General features: G+C 46.1%; 1 pseudogene across 1 annotated transcript in view; it reads left to right on the top strand.

Moving 5' to 3' along the window:
• Positions 1-20,000, top strand: part of LOC311223832 (mitogen-activated protein kinase-binding protein 1-like) — a 161,237-nt pseudogene that overhangs the window by 97,630 nt on the left and 43,607 nt on the right. Inside the window, exons 8-10 of the transcript XR_014621036.1 lie at positions 5,359-5,548; positions 12,407-12,550; positions 16,151-16,356. The product of XR_014621036.1 is annotated as a mitogen-activated protein kinase-binding protein 1-like (transcript). The remainder of the gene's footprint in view (positions 1-5,358; positions 5,549-12,406; positions 12,551-16,150; positions 16,357-20,000) is intronic.

Below are 20,000 nucleotides of genomic sequence, written 5' to 3'. Positions count from 1 at the left end.
TGCGCCGATCGGCCACCAGATGGCGCTCCTGAACCGCCAGAGAGCTCAGTGGGTCCTGCTGGTGGATCTCAGGCCAGCGGAGGGGACATATGAATCCGATCGCAGATTTTTGAAATATTGATATAAGGACGACGTAACACGTCCTCCGGCAACTTTAGCATGGCCAGCAAAGACGTCTAAAGACGGTTCCCGGCAGTCAAAGTGTTAATAATACACCTGAGTGAAGTCTAGTAAAAAAGAAAAAAAAAATATATATAATAATTTTCTAAAACATTTTAAAAAATAGTGGCGTTAACAGAATTGTGCGTTAACGCGTTAATGACGCGTTAACTTTGACAGCCTTAATATATATCTACATATTATATGATGCCCAGAGGTCCCTCCAGCCTCTGAGTCTTTACTAAACAACACAGATCTGTTGTGACGTCGTTCTGACTGGACTCTTGTATCAAAGATAAACCAAGAGACACAACATGGTCTCTGTCATCATTATATCATTATAAAGTGTTATTATCCTGATTATGAATACAGTACCACTACCCACCCACCCATACACGCACGCACGCACGCACACACACACACACACACACACACACACACACACACACACACACACACACACACACACACACACACTCGCACTGAATGGTGTCTTTGTGACTACAGGAAACGATATTCTTTCTGCTAGACAATTGTGTATGTCTGTGTTCGTGTTTGTGTATCTTGCGTGTGTGTGTGTGTGCGTGTGCGTGTGTGTGTGTGTGAGTAGGCTGTTTGGTATCTGTTTCTCATCTTCTCATACACGCAGTATGATAATCATTCATACATATGCAAATACATCTCAACAAACGGCACCTTTCAGTCACTTCTGACTTGGTTATCTCAGGGTGAATGCGGGCCCGGCGTAAGGTGTGGGTGGTGGGGTCAAAGGTTAAATATTTTTGGGAATTTCTTCCTCTCCCTCTGGGTTCTTCCTGAATGAAACGTTTTGTCCACGACACTCCTCCCCCTTCTGCTCCGAAGCCGCTCCACAATGAGCCGCTTCAGGGTTTCTGTTTCTCTCTCCCAAGAATTGATTATTGTTCCCTTTCTTCTTGTGTCTTCTGGCCAAAAACGAGCCAACAGATCAGGATGAATGTACTTTTGCAAAAATGTGTCAGTGTAACCCTTTCACAACCACACTACAGAAGGTTAACCTTTTGGTAGTGAAATAGGTTAACCTTCTGTAGTGTGGTTGTGAACGGGTTACTTTGTCATGTGGCAGTGAAAGGGTTAACCCTCTGTGGTGTGGTTGTGAAAGGGTTAACCCTTTGTCATGTGGCAGTGAAAGGGTTAACCGTATGCATCGTCACAGTGAAAGGGTTAACCTTATGTATCGACACAGTGAAAGGGTTAACCTGCTGTAGTGTTGGCAGTGAAAGGGTTAACCATATGTATCATCACAGTGAAAGGGTTACCCTTATGTATTGTCGCAGTAAAAGGGTTAACCTTCTGTAGTGTGGTTGTGAAAGGGTTAACCTTATGCATCGTTGCAGTGAAAGGGTTAACATTATGTATTGTCGCAGTGAACGGGTTAACCTTCTGTAGTGTGGTTGTGAAAGGGTTAACCTTATGTATCATCGCAGTGAAAGGGTTAACTTTCTGTAGTGTGGTTGTGAAAGGGTTAACCTTATGTATCGTCACAGTGAAAGGGTTAACCTTATGTATAGTCGCAGTGAAAGGGTTAACCTTATGTATTGTCGCAGTGAAAGGGTTAACCTTCTGTAGTGTGGTTGTGAAAGGGTTCAAATCTGGCCTGCCTGCGTCTGTTTGCATAATTCCGTTGAGGGTTTAATCTTTAGGTTTAATCCTAAAAATAAGTAGATTTTCCAAACCTTTTATGTCCTCATTATGATGATTTTATGTATTTATAAATAAATATATTTTATCTATATTTATATGATGATGGCCGCTGGTACGAAGGACTGACCGAGGCGGTTAGTGGTGTGTCGGGGGGTATGAGTCTGTGGCTGAACGTGCTTCTCATCTTGGCTAACTCCTCATAGCTCCTCAATCTCTTCCATGTGTTGTTCCAAATAACTAACAGAAAGCTGAATGTTCCTGGAATGTACATTTTCTCCTTTGTATTTCCTGTTTATCTTCCAAATAAGTTATTCTCTCTCCTATTATAACTAACAGATTGGTGCGTCATATAAACACAGACACACAAACACACATCACGCGATTCATCTATCTGAAGAGCCTGACAGCCTGCTAGAGGAGGACAACAGAATGAAAGTAGTTTGTAAACTTAGCAGAGTTAAACATTAAACGAGAACATTATTCTATCATGGATGGGACTGTTATTATTTATTATAATAAATAATAAATATTGGAGTGTTCCTTTAAAGGTAGAATCTGTAAGGGTGTCATCAAGGAGAACCTGCCTTTTCTCAGTCCTTGCCCCACAATGGTGGAATGAACTGCCCACCCCAGTTAGGACAGCCGAAACCCGTCCAAGACGCACTTCTTCAACCATTATCTGAAATAATAAAATAAAAAAATCTAACCCTAACTAACCTTACTGTCATGCACCTAATAAACTAACCTACACTGTAGCACTCAACACTTTGATGAACATTGTTACTCAGCTGATAGAGTTGTGCCCTTCCTGATGACTTGTCGTACAAAACTTGTAAGTTTTTGGATAAAAGCGTCAGCTAAATGACTAAATGTAAATGTAAACAGGCAAAAGAGCCCCGCGTGGTATTGCACTTTGTTTACTTTTTTGTTGTCTTGGTCTGATGTGTGTGTTGAGGGGGAGTAGAGGGGGGCCTGCTGTCTCTATTCTGTAACTGTCCTCAACAGCATGTCGTGAGGATGTTGAAATGACTACTCTGCTTCTCCTCTGAGGCCGTCATTAGCTGAAGTCATCCAGGTCAGCTGACCACTGTACATTTAGGTGTCGCCATGGATACACGCTCCCCCCCCCCCCCCTCCGCCAGTTGGCATAGAGACTCCCATGTCCTTCTCTTTTTTTCTTTCTATCTCCCTCTCTTTTTTCTCTCTCCTTCTTTCTCCCTCTGCCTCCCTCTATTCCTCTCTCTCTCTCCTCTCTCTCTGGCTCTCTCTCTCTCCTCTCTCTCTGGCTCTCTCTCTCTCTCTCTCTCTCTTTCTCTCTGTCTCTCTCTCTCTGTCTCTCTCTCCCCCCTCTCTCGTTCTATCTCTCTCTCTCTCTCTCTCTCTCTCTCTCTCTCTCTCTCTCTCTCTCTCTCTCTCTCTCTCTCTCTCTCTCTCTCTCTCTCTCTCTCTCTCTTTCTTTCTCTCTCTCTTTCTGCACACAGACATTAACTCACAGTTGTAAACCTGCCAGGCTGTTAGCTGGTATTTTCCCACCACAGGGCCATAGGAGCTGCCATGTTAAAATAGGAAATAGCTGATGTTAAAGTAACTGTCTGTAACTGGAACAAACCGTGTAATTACAACATTGTGGGTTTGAACCCTTCTTTCTTCACCATGGACCTCTTGGGGACTCCCTATCTGCACTCCCTATTTGTACTCCCTATTTGCACTCCCTATCTGCACTCCCTATTTGTACTCCCTATCTGTGCTCCCTATCTGTACTCCCTATCGCTACTCCCTATCTGTACTCCCTATCTGCACTCCCTGTCTGTACTCCCTATCTGCGCTCCCTGTCTGTGCTCCCTATCTGTACTCCCTATCTGTGCTCCCTATCTGTGCTCCCTATCTGTACTCCCTATCGCTACTCCCTATCTGTACTCCCTATCTGCACTCCCTGTCTGTGCTCCCTATCTGCGCTCCCTATCTGCACTCCCTGTCTGTACTCCCTATCTGCGCTCCCTGTCTGTACTCCCTATCTGTACTCCCTATCTGCACTCCCTATCTGTACTCCCTATCTGTACTCCCTATCTGTACTCCCTATCTGTACTCCCTATCTGTACTCCCTATCTGTACTCCCTATCTGTACTCCCTATCTGTACTCCCTATCTGTACTCCCTATCTGTACTCCCTATCTGTACTCCCTATCTGTACTCCCTATCTGTACTCCCTATCTGTACTCCCTATCTGCACTCCCTATCTGCACTCCCTATCTGCACTCCCTATCTGTACTCCCTATCTGTACTCCCTATCTGCACTCCCTATCTGCACTCCCTATCTGTACTCCCTATCTGTACTCCCTATCTGTACTCCCTATCTGTACTCCCTATCTGTACTCCCTATCTGTACTCCCTATCTGTACTACCTATCTGCACTCCCTATCTGTACTCCCTATCCGTACTCCCTATCTGTACTCCCTATCCGTACTCCCTATCTGTACTCCCTATCTGTTCCCTATCTGTACTCCCTATCTGTACTACCTATCTGCACGGCATCTGGGTGGCAAGGTGTTGCAGGATGTACCGGTTTTCATCTCTCAAGGTTACTGAGAGGATTATAAATTAATTATAAACAGTTAGGATTATAGGGCGGCTGGGTGGCGCAGCGGACTAAGTGCTCGTCACCAACGCAAGAGACACTGGTATCGAATCCGGCTGTCGGCGTTGCTTCCGGCTTGGCCGGCCTCCATACTGGCTCAATTGGCAGAGTCAGCTGGAGGGAAGCCGGTGGGGTGGTAATTTGGTCGTTGTAAACAGAGACTCCTACAGGTCGGTCAGGGCGCCTGCACAGCGAGGAAGGGAGATGGGTGAGGTAGTGTGCCCTCCCACACGTTACACCTCACCAATGAGAGTCCGCGCTGGCAGGTGAAAAGAAGTGGCTGGCTGACTCTGCATGTATCGGAGGGGACATGTGATAGTATCTATCAACCCTCCCTAGATCGACCAGTGGGGGGCACATGCAAGCAACGACCAGAAAGGGGAGGGGGGAATTTGCACGACGACTAAATTGGGATGGGAGAAAAACACAGAAAAAGCGGATAAAAAAAAAATACAGTTAGGATTATAAACAATAAGGTTAGGGTTAGGGTTAGGTTTATAAACAGTAAGGTTAAGTTTATAAAAAGTAAGGTTAGGGTTAAGGTTAGGGTTAGCTTTATAAACAGTAAGGTTAGGTTTCTAAACAGTAAGGTTAGGTTTATAAACAGTAAGGTTAGGGTTAAGGTTAGGGTTAGCTTTATAAACAGTAAGGTTAGGTTTATAAACAGTAAGGTTAGGTTTATAAACAGTAATGTTAGGGTTAAGGTTAGGGCTAGCTTTATAAACGGGTGCTATTTAATAAATCCAGAAATGCCCTAAAAATATAATTTGATGAAAAGTAAATTCTCTCTATTTCCCTCCTTTTCTCTGTCCTCCTTCTTGCTTCATTTCTCCCTCATCCTCCCTCCCTCCTCCTCTTCCTCCCTCCTCCTCCTCTCCCCAGCCACCTGTTCTCTTCCAAGTCGGAGGGTCGTTACCCGGACACGGTGGCGGTGACCTACGACCCCACGAATCGCTGGCTGTCCTGTGTTTACAACGACCACAGTCTGTACGTGTGGGACGTCAGGGACCTGAGGAAAGTGGGCAAGGTGTACTCCGCTCTGTACCACTCGGGCTGCGTCTGGAGTGCGGAGGTAAGGGTCTCGTGGGGGGAGGCGGGGTGCATGTATAAGTGTGTGTGTGTTAAGGCTGTCCCCGAAGCCTGTTTTTGGGATTCGAACTTCGTCAGGGTTTTTCGAACGGACGTTCGAACCTTCGTTTTTAATTTAAAAGAAAATGTAATCTTTTTTTTTTATATCCTCAAACTAAATCCTCAATTTGAATAAAGTGATTAATCTGATTAAATTATTTTTTATTTATTTATTAAATCAACTTTCCAGACCCAGCCCAGGGAGAAGACCCAGCCCAAGTAAATCAACTAAATCTACTTTCTTTAATGAATATAACTCATCAGTTTTTTTTATACTACAATATTAGTGTAGCCTCATCTTTATCTGCAACTGTGAAGAAAAACCCCATTGGTTTAAACAGAATGAATAGGGGGGGGAGTTCTGTATGAGCCCCTGAGAATGTGCTTCATACAGTAAAAAAGAAAGTAAAAGAGGAATAACACTAAGTTATACAATATACAATACAAACTAAAGTACAGTTAGTTAAAGGTCCCGTGTCTTATAAATGGCATTTTCCAGTGTTTAGCATTGTTTCCTAGCAATGGGGTTTATATCAATGTGGTCTGTGTCTCTAATTCTCATTTTGGCAGATTGCTCCAATTCAGTTGAGACAATATCCTCCCCCAGTGAACTAAGCTATTCTGATTTGACTCGCTATCCTAGGAGCTGATCTGCAGTAACGCCCCCTCTATGGTTGTAGCGCAACCATTCGCTCAACAACAGAGCGAGTGGAAATACTGACACTTCCTCAAGCGGGTGCCGACAGAGAGAGGCAGAGAACGAGCGAGCGAGAGAGAGGGAAAGAGAGAGATAGAGAGGGAGAGGGAGAGAGAGAGAGAGGGACAGGAGCTTCTCTCGGGGAAACACACACACTCACACACAACCTCCCGACCGCGCGCGTGGGGCTGCAGCTTCTCCACTCGCATATCACTGTCAAAATATCTTTGACTCCCACGCACGTGCCCGTATTCGGATCCGTGCAATAATATTCACAGGGGTATATATTGTCATTTGAAACAAGCTACCAATGCATTGTCCCGTAGGATTATGCCCCCCACGGCGAAATTAATTAGTATCCCCCTCGATCTCTCTATATCTCTCTCTGTCTGCCAGTGCAGACTGTGGGTGACTGTCACTCAAAGCGCTTATGGGCGGAGCCCAGCCCAAAACAGCTTGAAATCTTGAAGTGGAAAAATTTTGCTTTAGAGTACTTGATTAGAAATACAAAACAATGATTTTTTTTGTGAAAAAAACTTTACAGATGTGTTCCATAGACTCACAGGAATTGTGTAAAGTTGCCCAAATAGTGAAAGGAAATGTCCCCTTTAAGGCAAGGTTAAGGCAAGGTGCAAATGCAAATGAGGTATGAATGTAGTGCAAATCTCTTTAATAAATAGATAAATATAATGTAGTGTTAGGGCCCGTGTCGACCGGGGACGTTTTATGAGTTGTCGGCTCCTTTCTGTCATTAATTTCTATGCTACAGACTCGACAGGCTCGCTCCTTTTCCCAGCGCCGCGCCTCGCGTTTTAGCGCTCTCGGCGGCTGGCGTTTTTGGGCGGAGCGCTCCCAGCGCATAAAGTTGAAAATAGTTCAACTTTTGGAGAGGAGCGCCGCTCATCAAGGTAACTTTTTTCGACCGACCAATCAACATCGAGCACGTGGCGGAGCCGCGGCAGTCGCGAGACTCAGGAAAACGCTCTGAGCTTTTTTTTTTTGCTTTTCAAAGTGGTCCGTCTTGAAAAAAACTTGGACACAAAGCCTTAAAGTGTCTAAAGTGAGTGTGTGGGTGTGTGGATGCGGATGTTACATAGAGTCATTGAGCAGCCTGTTAACTAAGGTCTTAGTCCTCTAACACTTAGTTTGTGTTCATTTATGTTAGTAGTAGGAGAGACACAGGTCCGTGTGGGATCTGATTCCAGGCCAGCAGGGCTGGAATTTATCCACATCTCCTTGACTTTTCACCATAACGTTGTTTATGTGGTAAACCTAAGCCTTTCCTTAACCCTTTCACTACCACACTACCAAAGGGTTAACCCTTTCACTGTGACAATACAGAAGGTTAACCCTTTCACTGCCACACGACAAAGAGTGAAAGGGTTAACCTTCTGTAGTGTGGTAGTGAAAAGGTTAAAGGTAGCGAAAGCGAAAGAGCCACGCTTGGAATCTCGCTTTGTTTACTTCTTTGTTTTTGGTCTGGACGTGTGGGTTGGAGTTGAGTGACTTTTGTTATGCTGTGGATTTCTCCAGACTCTCTCTTGGCACAGCCTGAGGTGTGGCCAGCGGTAGCGACCCCCCCCCCCTATACCCATTGCATCCAACAAACACACATCAGACCAAAAGCAAAAACTGTAAACAAAGCGCAGTACCATGTTGTCATCTTTTACCCTATAGAGGTTGCACGTGGTTCTAGAGGCGAGGGCTTTAACCCTTTCACTGCCACCCTGCAGAAGGTTAACCCTTTACTATCACACTACAGACGGTTAACCGTCGGTAGTGTGGCAGTGAAAGGGTCAACCTTCTGTAGTGTGGTAGTGAAAGGGTTAACCTGCTGTTGTGTGGCAGTGAAAGGGTTAACTGTTTGGTAGTGCGGCTGTGAAAGGGTTAACCTGCAACACCGTCCATAGACACAATTGGACAGATGTGTTAACCTGCTACACCATCCATAGACACACATGGACATATGGCTGCGCAATGAATCAACAAAAACCGCGATCTTGATTCATAGACCTATGCAATCTAATTTCTAAATTATGACAATTTTTTTTTATTAAAAAAAATAATAATATATATTTTTTTTTAATCTTTATTATTATAATTTTTTTTACTTTTTACTTTCATATATGTTATGTTTAAGTTTAAGTCAAGCACTTTGATATATGTTATGTTGTCTGAAAGAGTGCAATAAATGATTTTATTGAAAAAATAAGAATCGTGTGAGAGAATCGTGATCTCAATTCTTAGAGAGAAAAATCGTGATTCACACTTTAGCAGGAATCGCCCAGCCCTACATGGACAGATGTTTTAACCTGCAACACCATCCATAGACACACATGGATGGACAGATGTTTTACGAGGACTGTGAGTAATGTGCTGATTCAGACCCCTGTGAAATGCAAGGTTACCATGGATACCACGTCTTTTGTCTACTGGTATGCAGCAGTTTATGGCCTTCCACTAAAGATGGTACGAGTCGGAAGGATTCCACAGCCTTTATGGTCCCTGGGAACGCTTGTAGTGCTGCTTGTCATAGACCACTGCACTTTCGCGTTACATTGAGCTCATGGGAGAGAGAGAGCAGGGGGAGAAAATTTATGAATGTGGATGTGAGCCTTGACATTAAGTGGTTGTAGCTAGGGCTGTGGGGGTGCTGGAGACATGATCCAATAGACTTTTATACGCCCGAGTCTCCTGAACACGGAGAGACCAGTCCCAAGTCGATCGGAACTTTCTCGGCCGAGCTATAGTCACTTTTCCGCACCTACTCCCGATCTCTGCATGCGCAGATTGCCCACTGAGTCTCTCTGGATTGTCTATCAATCGGCGCATGCGGAGTGTTGCGGTGTTGCGGTGGTCTATAAGGATGCATGCAGATACTGGTGTCGGATATCACGCTGATGCCCGGCTGAAATACGGTATCAGTGACTCTATGTAACATCAACCCATCCATCTACACTCATTGCACGCACACACATCCTCACTTTAAACAAACACTCACCTTAACACTCACTTTAGACACTTTAACACTACATCATATTTATCTATTTATTAAAGAGATTTGCACTACATTCATACCTCATTTGCATGTGCACCTTGCCTTTTAAATGCATTGTCTGCATTTTGTACCTCATTGTCTGCATTTTTACTTCATTGTACTTAGGTTGTACTTTAGTTTGTATATTGTATATTAGTATTTAGTATATAGTGTTATTCCTCTTTTACTTACTTTTTACTGTATGAAGCACATTCTCAGGGGCTCATACAGAACCAAGCATTTCACTGTAATGTACGTGTACTTTATACGTGACAAATAAAAACAAACTTGAAACTATCAGTATCAGAGAAATTCCCCAATGCTAAAATCAGATGCCAAGTACCAGTAACATGTTAGAAATCTAAGTAAAGCGACTTGATATCAAAGCTGTTAGATATCTCTTATGGAGAAAATATATATTCAATATATATTGCTGTCAAATTACCCCCATTTAACAGTCTACAGCTACTAGCTGAACGCTTTTATCCAAAGCAAGTTCTGTACAACAGGTCAGCAGGAAGGGTACAACTCTGGCAGCTAAGTAACAATGTCCGTCAAACCGTTGAAACTTGGGTGCTACAGTCTTGAGTGCATAGTGTAAAGACATATTAGTATAGTAGGTAGTAATATAGGCAAGGACGATTATTTAGTGACAAAGTGCATGATGGTAAAAGACGAAGGCTAGTTTTAGTGAAAGATAGGGATGGGATCGGTGCTCTGAGTCAACCGATACTTGAAGCTTAGGACTCGTAATCGTGTGGGTAGTGAATACGTGGTCTCGGTGGGATCGCTATCTTGGTATCGCTAGCTTGGTATCGCTAGCCTGGTATCGCTAGCTTGGAATCGCTAGCTTGGTATCACTAGCTTGGTATCGCTAGCTTGGTATCGCTAGCTTGGAATCGCTAGCTTGGTATCACTAGCTTGGTATCACTAGCTTGGTATCGCTAGCTTGGTATCGCTAGCTTGGAATCGCTAGCTTGGTATCGCTAGCTTGGTATCGCTAGCTTGGTATCACTAGCTTGGTATCGCTAGCTTGGTATCGCTAGCTTGGAATCGCTAGCTTGGTATCACTAGCTTGGTATCGCTAGCTTGGTATCGCTAGCTTGGAATCGCTAGCTTGGTATCGCTAGCTTGGTATCGCTAGCTTGGTATCGCTAGCTTGGTATCGCCAGATTGTGACTCAGCAGTGAACCTGTGGTGGTCTTCAGTCCCAAGTCTTTGATGTGTTTATGGTCAGTTTATGGTCAGTTTATGACCCTCTGGGGGTAGAGGAGGCTCACTCATGTCTGTGGTAGTGAAGGGTGACCTTTGGGGGGGGGGGGGGGTGCACTTATCAGGCAGTTAGCAGTCCGTGACCCTGACTTGTAAATCATCTGATTCATTATGTTTGTGTTTTATTTAACCTCGTCTCATTAACCCCGATTGGTACGTTAGTGTCGTTGTTAAACCTGGAGCCTGTGTTTCCGTCCTGTGGGGTCTAAATAAATGGACACTAGGCACAATGTGTTTGCTAATTGGTCCAGTATTGAGGGAGATCGCTCTAGCCAGCGGCTGCAAAACAGGAGCAAAACAAGTGCAGTATTTCCATATGAACACATCTGCCACGGAGACTCATGCTGTGGCACGCTGTATGTGTGACAAGACAACTCCAGGCAATGATGCACCGATTCTCTGAACATTGTCCATAGTTCATGTGCAATGGAGGCTTCTGTCTCTCTCTGTCTCAATAAAGAACCTTCTCTCCTGTGTCTCCCCTACTCTGTCTCCCTCTCAGCCTTCCTACTGTCTCAATAAAGAACCGTCTCTCCTGTGTCTCCCCTACTCTGTCTCCCTCTCAGCCTTCCTACTGTCTCAATAAAGAACCGTCTCTCCTGTGTCTCCCCTACTCTGTCTCCCTCTCAGCCTTCCTACTGTCTCAATAAAGAACCGTCTCTCCTGTGTCTCCCCTACTCTGTCTCCCTCTCAGCCTTCCTACTGTCTCAATAAAGAACCTTCGCTCCTGTGTCTCCCCTACTCTGTCTCCCTCTCAGCCTTCCTACTGTCTCAATAAAGAACCGTCTCTCCTGTGTCTCCCCTACTCTGTCTCCCTCTCAGCCTTCCTACCGTCTCAATAAAGAACCGTCTCTCCTGTGTCTCCCCTACTCTGTCTCCCTCTCAGCCTTCCTACCGTCTCAATAAAGAACCTTCTCTCCTGTGTCTCCTCTACTCTGTCTCCCTCTCAGCCTTCCTACTGTCTCAATAAAGAATCTTCTCTCCTGTGTCTCCCCTACTCTGTCTCCCTCTCAGCCTTCCTACTGTCTCAATAAATAACCTCTCCTGTGTCTCCCTCTCAGCCTTCCTACCGTCTCAATAAAGAACCTTCTCTCCTGTGTCTCCCCTACTCTGTCTCCCTCTCAGCCTTCCTACCGTCTCAATAAAGAACCGTCTCTCCTGTGTCTCCTCTACTCTGTCTCCCTCTCAGCCTTCCTACCGTCTCAATAAAGAACCGTCTCTCCTGTGTCTCCTCTACTCTGTCTCCCTCTCAGCCTTCCTACCGTCTCAATAAAGAACCGTCTCTCCTGTGTCTCCTCTACTCTGTCTCCCTCTCAGCCTTCCTACCGTCTCAATAAAGAACCGTCTCTCCTGTGTCTCCTCTACTCTGTCTCCCTCTCAGCCTTCCTACCATCTCAATAAAGAACCTTCTCTCCTGTGTCTCCTCTACTCTGTCTCCCTCTCAGCCTTCCTACTGTCTCAATAAAGAACCGTCTCTCCTGTGTCTCCCATACTCTGTCTCCCTCTCAGCCTTCCTACTGTCTCAATAAAGACTAGAATACTGGACTAAGGGATGTGGACTACCGAAAGACATGTGTAAGACACTGTGCTCCTCTCTGTCTCTCCCAGGTGTAAAGACATGTGTAAGACACTGTGCTCCTCTCTGTCTCCCCCAGGTGTAAAGACATGTGTAAGACACTGTGCTCCTCTCTGTCTCTCCCAGGTGTAAAGACATGTGTAAGACACTGTGCTCCTCTCTGTCTCCCCCAGGTGTAAAGACATGTGTAAGACACTGTGCTCCTCTCTGTCTCTCCCAGGTGTACCCAGAGGGGGTAGCAGGAGGAGGGGAGCAGCCCTGGCTCCCAACCGGCTCCTTCCTCAGCTGTTCCTCGGACAACACCATACGTCTCTGGAACATCGACGGGCAGAGCTCCTGCCTCACCAGGAACATCATCAGCAATGTAAGGAATTACAATATGTCACACATTATCTTAATGTTTGTTCCATTTTGACTAATGTGCCATAAACAGGTATGGGGTCAGGCCTCGCTTTACTGTCATCCTGGGTCCTCTCAGCCGAAACTCATCCTAATTTTAACCCTTACCTTAACCCTAATCTTAATCTTACTTAATAAGCCTAACCCTTACCTTAACCCTAATCTTAACCTTACTTAATAAGCCTAACCCTTACCTTAACCCTAACCTTACTGTTTATAAGCCTAACCCTTACCTTAACCCTAATCTTAACCTTACTGTTTATAAGCCTAACCCTTACCTTAACCAAAAAAATTATAATTCTAAAAAACTCTAACCCTAACTAATCTTACTGTCCTGCACTTGTCCTAATAAACTAACCTACACTGTAGCACTCAACACTTTGATGAACATTGTTACTCAGCTGATAGAGTTGTGCCCTTCCTGCTGACTTGTCGTACAGAACTTGTAAGTCGCTTTGGATAAACGCGTCAGATAAATGACTAAATATAAATGTAAAATGTAGACCCTAACCTTAACCTTACTGGAAACCTCACACAACATTTTATTTTATTTTAATTATTATTATTGGTGATCTTCGGTTTTCAAATATATAGTGATTTGTGGCCGACTAGTGATATCCTCTTGAATACTCAGGCGCCTAGTCCTGAAGGAATGTTATCAAGAGTGTGACTTTACAACACACTAACACATACACACACTTCTGCACATTTCTAAACAGACACACAAACGTACACTATCACAGACTCAAACACACACACACACACACACACACACACAGAGGGATCGGTATCAGCGGTGTCAGTCTGTCATGCATACTCCAGCACCAGCCACAGCTGCTTGCTCAGTAACACCCCCTATAGGACATTTTTATTTGACAACCAACACACACATTTGAATACTTTATTTGGTTCCACAAATTATATTACATAAACAGGGAATCAAATGTATCGGGGCCAAGCAACACTGTACACATAGCACCTCCTTCTCCACGTGGCTAAGCTGCCAATAATAGCTGAGACAGAGCAATATTTGGCTATTTGTTTGGCTTTTCTTTTAGACATTGCGGTGCATTTGTATACATGGCCAAGACTTCCGAATACAAGTACACTATATCTACACCTATACCCAAGGTCGGCCATCACACTGAGCAGTGGTTGGTATTTGATATACTTGTCCCGGAAGGCCTGGTCCATGTACAGATCAAAGGTACAGCCTACTTCTATGACCAGCACCTCCCTGTGGCTGGTGTCAACAAAAACAACATCCGGTGTATTTGGTATGTTAGTAAAAACATCGTTGGTAAGGCCAAACCACTCTGGTTGCACTCTAGCATGTTTGTACATTGCTGCACTAGATGGTGATATGTTCCGTACCGCATCAGACACACACACATCACACACACTCCCTCACGGTTAGCCACTCTGCCCCTAGTGGTGGCTCACAGGCACGTCACTCTGTGTAAGACCAGTTCAGTCTATCTGAGAATGCGTTGTATCTATAATAATAATAATAATAAACTATTTGTAGCACCTTTCATACAAGAATTTCAGCCCAAAGTGCTTCACAGCAGTAAAAAAAAAAAAAAGACACAGGCATAAAATAAGCATAACACATTAAATCACATAATCTTTCATATTAGGATCTAACATCTTAACTCATTGACTGCCGGGGATTAGTCGGGGCCCAGCTCTAGCACTGCCACGCTTTAAAAGATAGGACTGCATCACCTTGTTTGTAGAGATATAACTATATTCTATATTATAGCTATGGATACAATATTATGGCCCATTTGACATCACCTCGATCGTTCAATATGTGAAAAAGAATACATTTTTCCATCCATACGTTCCCATGTTATACCGTGGTGAATATAAGTATGGTTTTAGAGTGGTCTAGGGTAATTCATGAAATGCTGAGTTATAGCCCTACACGTCATTTCCACTATAGACGTTGCCATTTTTTGCCTGTATACACTATTATCCCGAAATAAAATCTATATCATAGGTATTATGTTCCATCATGAATGCATGAAAGGGCATTCGTATTGAACACTAAAAACGCTTATCAACCCAATCGGTATAAAAGCATTGCAGGATCAAGCAAAGATTTACGTCAGATCGTTCTTACCTGTGATCGGGAGTATTCCAAAAATTATATTCCAATTGTTTGATCGCCATCTGGTACATCCAATGTCCATTTGGTCGACGGCATAATCCACCACAACATATGGATCGGGGATATTTGACGCGCTTCAATGGAACCGGGAGAACGGCTGCCCTCGCCCGACAAGGAAACATGAAACCGGAGACGTTTGGCCATTACACAGGCAAAGATAATGAATGAATGACTGAATGAATGAATGACTTTATTTGACAATATAAAAATAAACATGTGACAGAAAGCACAGTCAGGAGATACTGTCAAGGATGAACACAAAAAAGCTCAGAGCTTATTTCCATTGTGGTCCTTGTAGGGGGGTAGGGGAGTGTGATGCTTAGACATGCATCATACAAACATGACATCACAACACATCACATATACCATTTAACATTTATATACATAACAGACTCATACAACATGCAAGGGTGCCTTTAGCTGAGTGTCTAGGTTAAGTATAGTCCCTTTTGAGCCATGTCTTCAGGCTGGACTTGAATCTAACAGCATTGTCTACGATTTTCAGGTCACTGGGCAGACTGTTCCAAAAGACAGCTGCTGAATACAAAAATGACTTCTTCCCCATACAGCTCCTGAATCTGACTGGCACAAAGTCAGTTGAGCTGCGCCTAGTTGGGTATGCATGGGTGTCCCTGATTCGGTTGAAGTAGTTGTTGAAGTACACTGGCACTACCCCGTGCACGATTCTGTGAACTAGGCACATCCCTATCTGGTTTACTCTGTCTTCCACCTTTAGCCATCTCATGTTCTCAAAGTGTGATGGGTCAAGGTGGGTAGCCTTAGTATTACCCTGATTAGCTTACAAAGGTTACAAAGGGTGCTAGATACCGCCGTCTAGCGGGATGCGGCCGGTATTGCACTTTTGCGACCTCAGACTCATTCCCTATGGTAACACAGAGGTCCGTGGATGAATAATGAATAAAAATATCGAAGAAATCTCGGGTCTTGGCGCCCAACGCATGGCGAGTTAACCCGGGATATCTCGGGTCTGGCGCCGAATGTGTTATGACACTGTGTTGTTGTTGTTGTTGTTGTTGTTGTTGTTGTTGTTGTTGTTGCTTGAAAAACACGCAATACATAATTTTCGGGGGCCACAATCATCCTACTGTGAGCTTTAGCGCCAGTGTCTGCAACGAGTGATCAGGAACTCCACCGATACCTTTGAGTTAACCCTTTCACTACCACACTACAGAAGGGTAACCCTTTACTATCACACTACAGACGGTTAACCATTTTTCGTGTGGCAGTGAAAGGGTTAACCTTCTGTGTTGTCGCAGTGAAAGGGTTAACCTTCTGTGTTGTCGCAGTGAAAGGGTTAACCCTTTTGGTAGTGCGGCAGTGAAAGGGTTAAACGGACCGTGTCCTCTGGTGTCCTCTGACTGTGTCCAGGACCTGCAGAAGATCATCTACATGGACAACAACAACGTCGCCGGGCTGCTGGACACGGAGTGCGTCGCCACCGGCAACCAGGAGAAGGGATCCTCGTCGTCGGCGTCGGAGGGCCAGACGTCGGAGATGAGGACGGGCATCAGAACCATGTGTGTCAGTCCCTGTGGACAGCACCTGGCTTCTGGGGACCGCATGGGGACACTGAGGTAGGGAGGGAGGGAGGCGGTGTCAGTCCCTGTGGACAGCACCTGGCCTCTGGGGACCGCATGGGGACACTGAGGTAGGGAGGGAGGGAGGCGGTGTCAGTCCCTGTGGACAGCACCTGGCTTCTGGGGACCGCATGGGGACACTGAGGTAGGGAGGGAGGGAGGGAGGGAGGCGGTGTTGGTGACCACTGAGATAGGGAGGTGGAGGAGGAGTTATGGACCACTGAGATAGGGAGGAGGAGGAGGAGGAGGAGTTATGGACCACTGAGATAGGGAGGAGGAGGAGGAGGAGGAGTTATGGACCACTGAGATAGGGAGGTGGAGGAGGAGGAGGAGTTATGGACCACTGAGATAGGGAGGAGGAGGAGGAGGAGGAGTTATGGACCACTGAGATAGGGAGGTGGAGGAGGAGGAGGAGTTATGGACCACTGAGATAGGGAGGAGGAGGAGGAGGAGGAGTTATGGACCACTGAGATAGGGAGGAGGAGGAGGAGGAGTTATGGACCACTGAGATAGGGAGGTGGAGGAGGAGTTATGGACCACTGAGATAGGGAGGTGGAGGAGGAGTTATGGACCACTGAGGTAGGGAGGAGGAGGAGGAGTTATGGACCACTGAGGTAGGGAGGAGGAGGAGTTATGGACCACTGAGGTAGGGAGGAGGAGGAGTTATGGACCACTGAGATAGGAAGGAGGAGGAGTTATGGACCACTGAGGTATGGAGGGGGAGGAGTTATGGACCACTGAGGTAGGGAGGAGGAGGAGTTATGGACCACTGAATAGGGAGGAGGAGGAGTTATGGACCACTGAGATAGGGAGGAGGAGGAGTTATGTACCACTGACATAGGGAGGAGGAGGAGTTATGGACCACTGAGATAGGGAGGAGGAGGAGTTATGTACCACTGAGATAGGGAGGAGGAGGAGTTATGGACCACTGAGATAGGGAGGAGGAGGAGTTATGGACCACTGAGGTAGGGAGGGGAGGAGTTATGGACCACTGAGGTAGGGAGGAGGAGGAGTTATGGACCACTGACATAGGGAGGAGGAGGAGTTATGGACCACTGAGATAGGGAGGAGGAGGAGTTATGTACCACTGAGATAGGGAGGAGGAGGAGTTATGGACCACTGAGGTAGGGAGGGGGAGGAGTTATGGACCACTGAGGTAGGGAGGAGGAGGAGTTATGGATCACTGAGGTAGGGAGGAGGAGTTATGGACCACTGAGATAGAGAGGAGGAGGAGTTATGGACCACTGAGATAGGGAGGAGGAGGAGTTATGGACCACTGAGGTAGAGAGGAGGAGGAGTTATGGACCACTGAGGTAGAGAGGAGGAGGAGGAGTTATGGACCACTGAGGTAGGGAGGGGAGGAGTTATGGACCACTGAGGTAGGGGAGGAGTTATGGACCACTGAGGTAGGGAGAGGAGTTATGGACCACTGAGGTAGAGAGGAGGAGGAGGAGTTATGGACCTCTGAGGTAGGGAGGAGGAGGAGTTATGGACCACTGAGGTAGAGAGGAGGAGGAGGAGTTATGGACCTGAGGTAGAGGGGAGAGGAGGAGTATGGACCACTGAGGTAGGGAGGAGGAGTTATGGACCACTGAGGTAGGGAGGAGGAGTTATGGATCACTGAGATAGGGAGGAGGAGGAGTTATGGACCACTGACATAGGGAGGAGGAGGAGTTATGGACCACTGAGATAGGGAGGAGGAGGAGTTATGGACCACTGACATAGGGGAGGAGGAGGAGTTATGGACCACTGAGATAGGGAGGAGGAGGAGTTATGTACCACTGAGATAGGGAGGAGGAGGAGGAGTTAGGCCACTGAGATAGGGAGGAGGAGGAGTTATGGACCCTGAGGTAGGGAGGGGAGGAGTTATGGACCACTGAGGTAGGGAGGAGGAGGAGTTATGGATCCTGAGGTAGGGAGGAGGAGTTATGGACCACTGAGATAGAGAGGAGGAGGAGTTATGGGCCACTGAGATAGGGGAGGGAGGAGGAGTTATGGACCACTGAGATAGGGAGGAGGACGAGTTATGGACCACTGAGGTAGGGAGGGGAGGAGTTATGGACCACTGGGTAGAGAGGAGGAGGAGGAGTTATGGACCACTGAGGTAGGGAGGGGGAGGAGTTAGGATCACTGAGGTAGGGAGGGGAGGAGTTATGGACCACTGAGATGGGGAGGAGGAGGAGTTATGGACCACTGAGGTAGGGAGGAGGAGGAGTTATGGACCACTGAGGTAGGAGGAGGAGGAGTTATGGACCACGAGGTAGGGAGGAGGAGGAGTTATGGACCACTGAGGTAGGGAGGAGAGGAGGAGTTATGGACCACTGAGGTAGGGAGAGGAGGAGTTATGGACCACTGAGATAGGGAGGAGGAGGAGTTATGGACCACTGATATAGGGAAGAGGAGGAGTTATGGACCACTGAGGTAGGGAGGGGGAGGAGTTATGGACCACTGAGGTAGGGAGGAGAGAGTTATGGACCACTGAGGTAGGGAGGAGGAGGAGTTATGGACCACTGAGATAGGGAGGAGGAGGAGTATGTCCGGGAACATGGAGGAGAATGAGGATGAGTATAGTGATGGTAGAATGGTAGAAATAGTACAACTGCTCCATTCAGAAAGGAGGTATTCCAACTAAAACAGAACCAAGAAACAGTCTCTCTCTCTCTCTCTCCCTATCTCTCTATCTCCCCCCCTCTCTCTCTTTCCCTTGCTCTCTCTCACTTGTGTCTCAGTGTTTCTCTCTCTCTCTCTCTCTCTCTCTCTCTCTCTCTCTCTCTCTCTCTCTCTCTCTCTCTCTCTCTCTCTCTCTCTCTCTCCCCCTCCTCTCTGCTATAGGAGGTCTGGTTAGAGGATGGTCTCTATGTCCTCTGTGTTGTCGTGTTGATGTGTGAAATCTCTTAGAGGCCTCTCTCTATTCTCCCCTAATTAAATTCAGTCTAATGTTCCTGTGAGGCCAGCAGAGGCCCTGGTGTAAAGTGTCCCTGTGAGTCAGTGGGGTTGAGGGTGTGCTAGATTCACAGTTTGAGTCCAGTGGGACTGTGGGTGATCCAACAGATCTCTCTCTCCTCTCTCTCTCTCCCTTTCTCTCTCTCTCTCTCTCTCTCTCTCCTCTCTCTCTCTCCTCCTCTCTCTCTCTCTCCCTCCTCTCCTCTCCCTCTCTCTCTCTCTCTCTCTCTTCTCTCTCTCTCTCTCTCTCTCTCTCTCTCTCTCTCTCTCTCCTTCCCTCTCCTCATCTCCTCTCTCGTCCGCCCTCTCTCTCTCTCTCTCTCTCTCTCTCTCTCTCTCTCCTCTCTCTCTCTCTCTCTCTCTCTCTCTCTCTCTCTCTGTGACTACTGTCCCCCTCTCTCTCTCTCATCTTTATGCAGACACAGGCCAACGTGCTGACTTAGTTCTCTCACATCTCTCACATCTCTCAGATCCCGCCCAATCTTTCGCCGTCGACTAAAGACGCACTTCTTCAACCATTATCTGAAATAAAAATAAAATAAAATAAAAAGTCTAACCCTAACTAACCTTACTGTCATGCACTTGTCCTAATAAACTAACCTACACTGTAGCACTCAACACTTTGATGAACATTGTTACTCAGCTGATAGAGTTGTACCCTTCCTGATGACTTGTCGTACAGAACTTGTAAGTCGCTT

This window comes from Notolepis coatsorum (assembly GCF_963971535.1).
Source record: "Notolepis coatsorum genome assembly, chromosome: 2".
Classification (NCBI taxonomy): domain Eukaryota; kingdom Metazoa; phylum Chordata; class Actinopteri; order Aulopiformes; family Paralepididae; genus Notolepis; species Notolepis coatsorum.
Note: the sequence above shows the minus strand (reverse complement) of the source record. Positions and strands in the feature narration are given on the sequence as shown.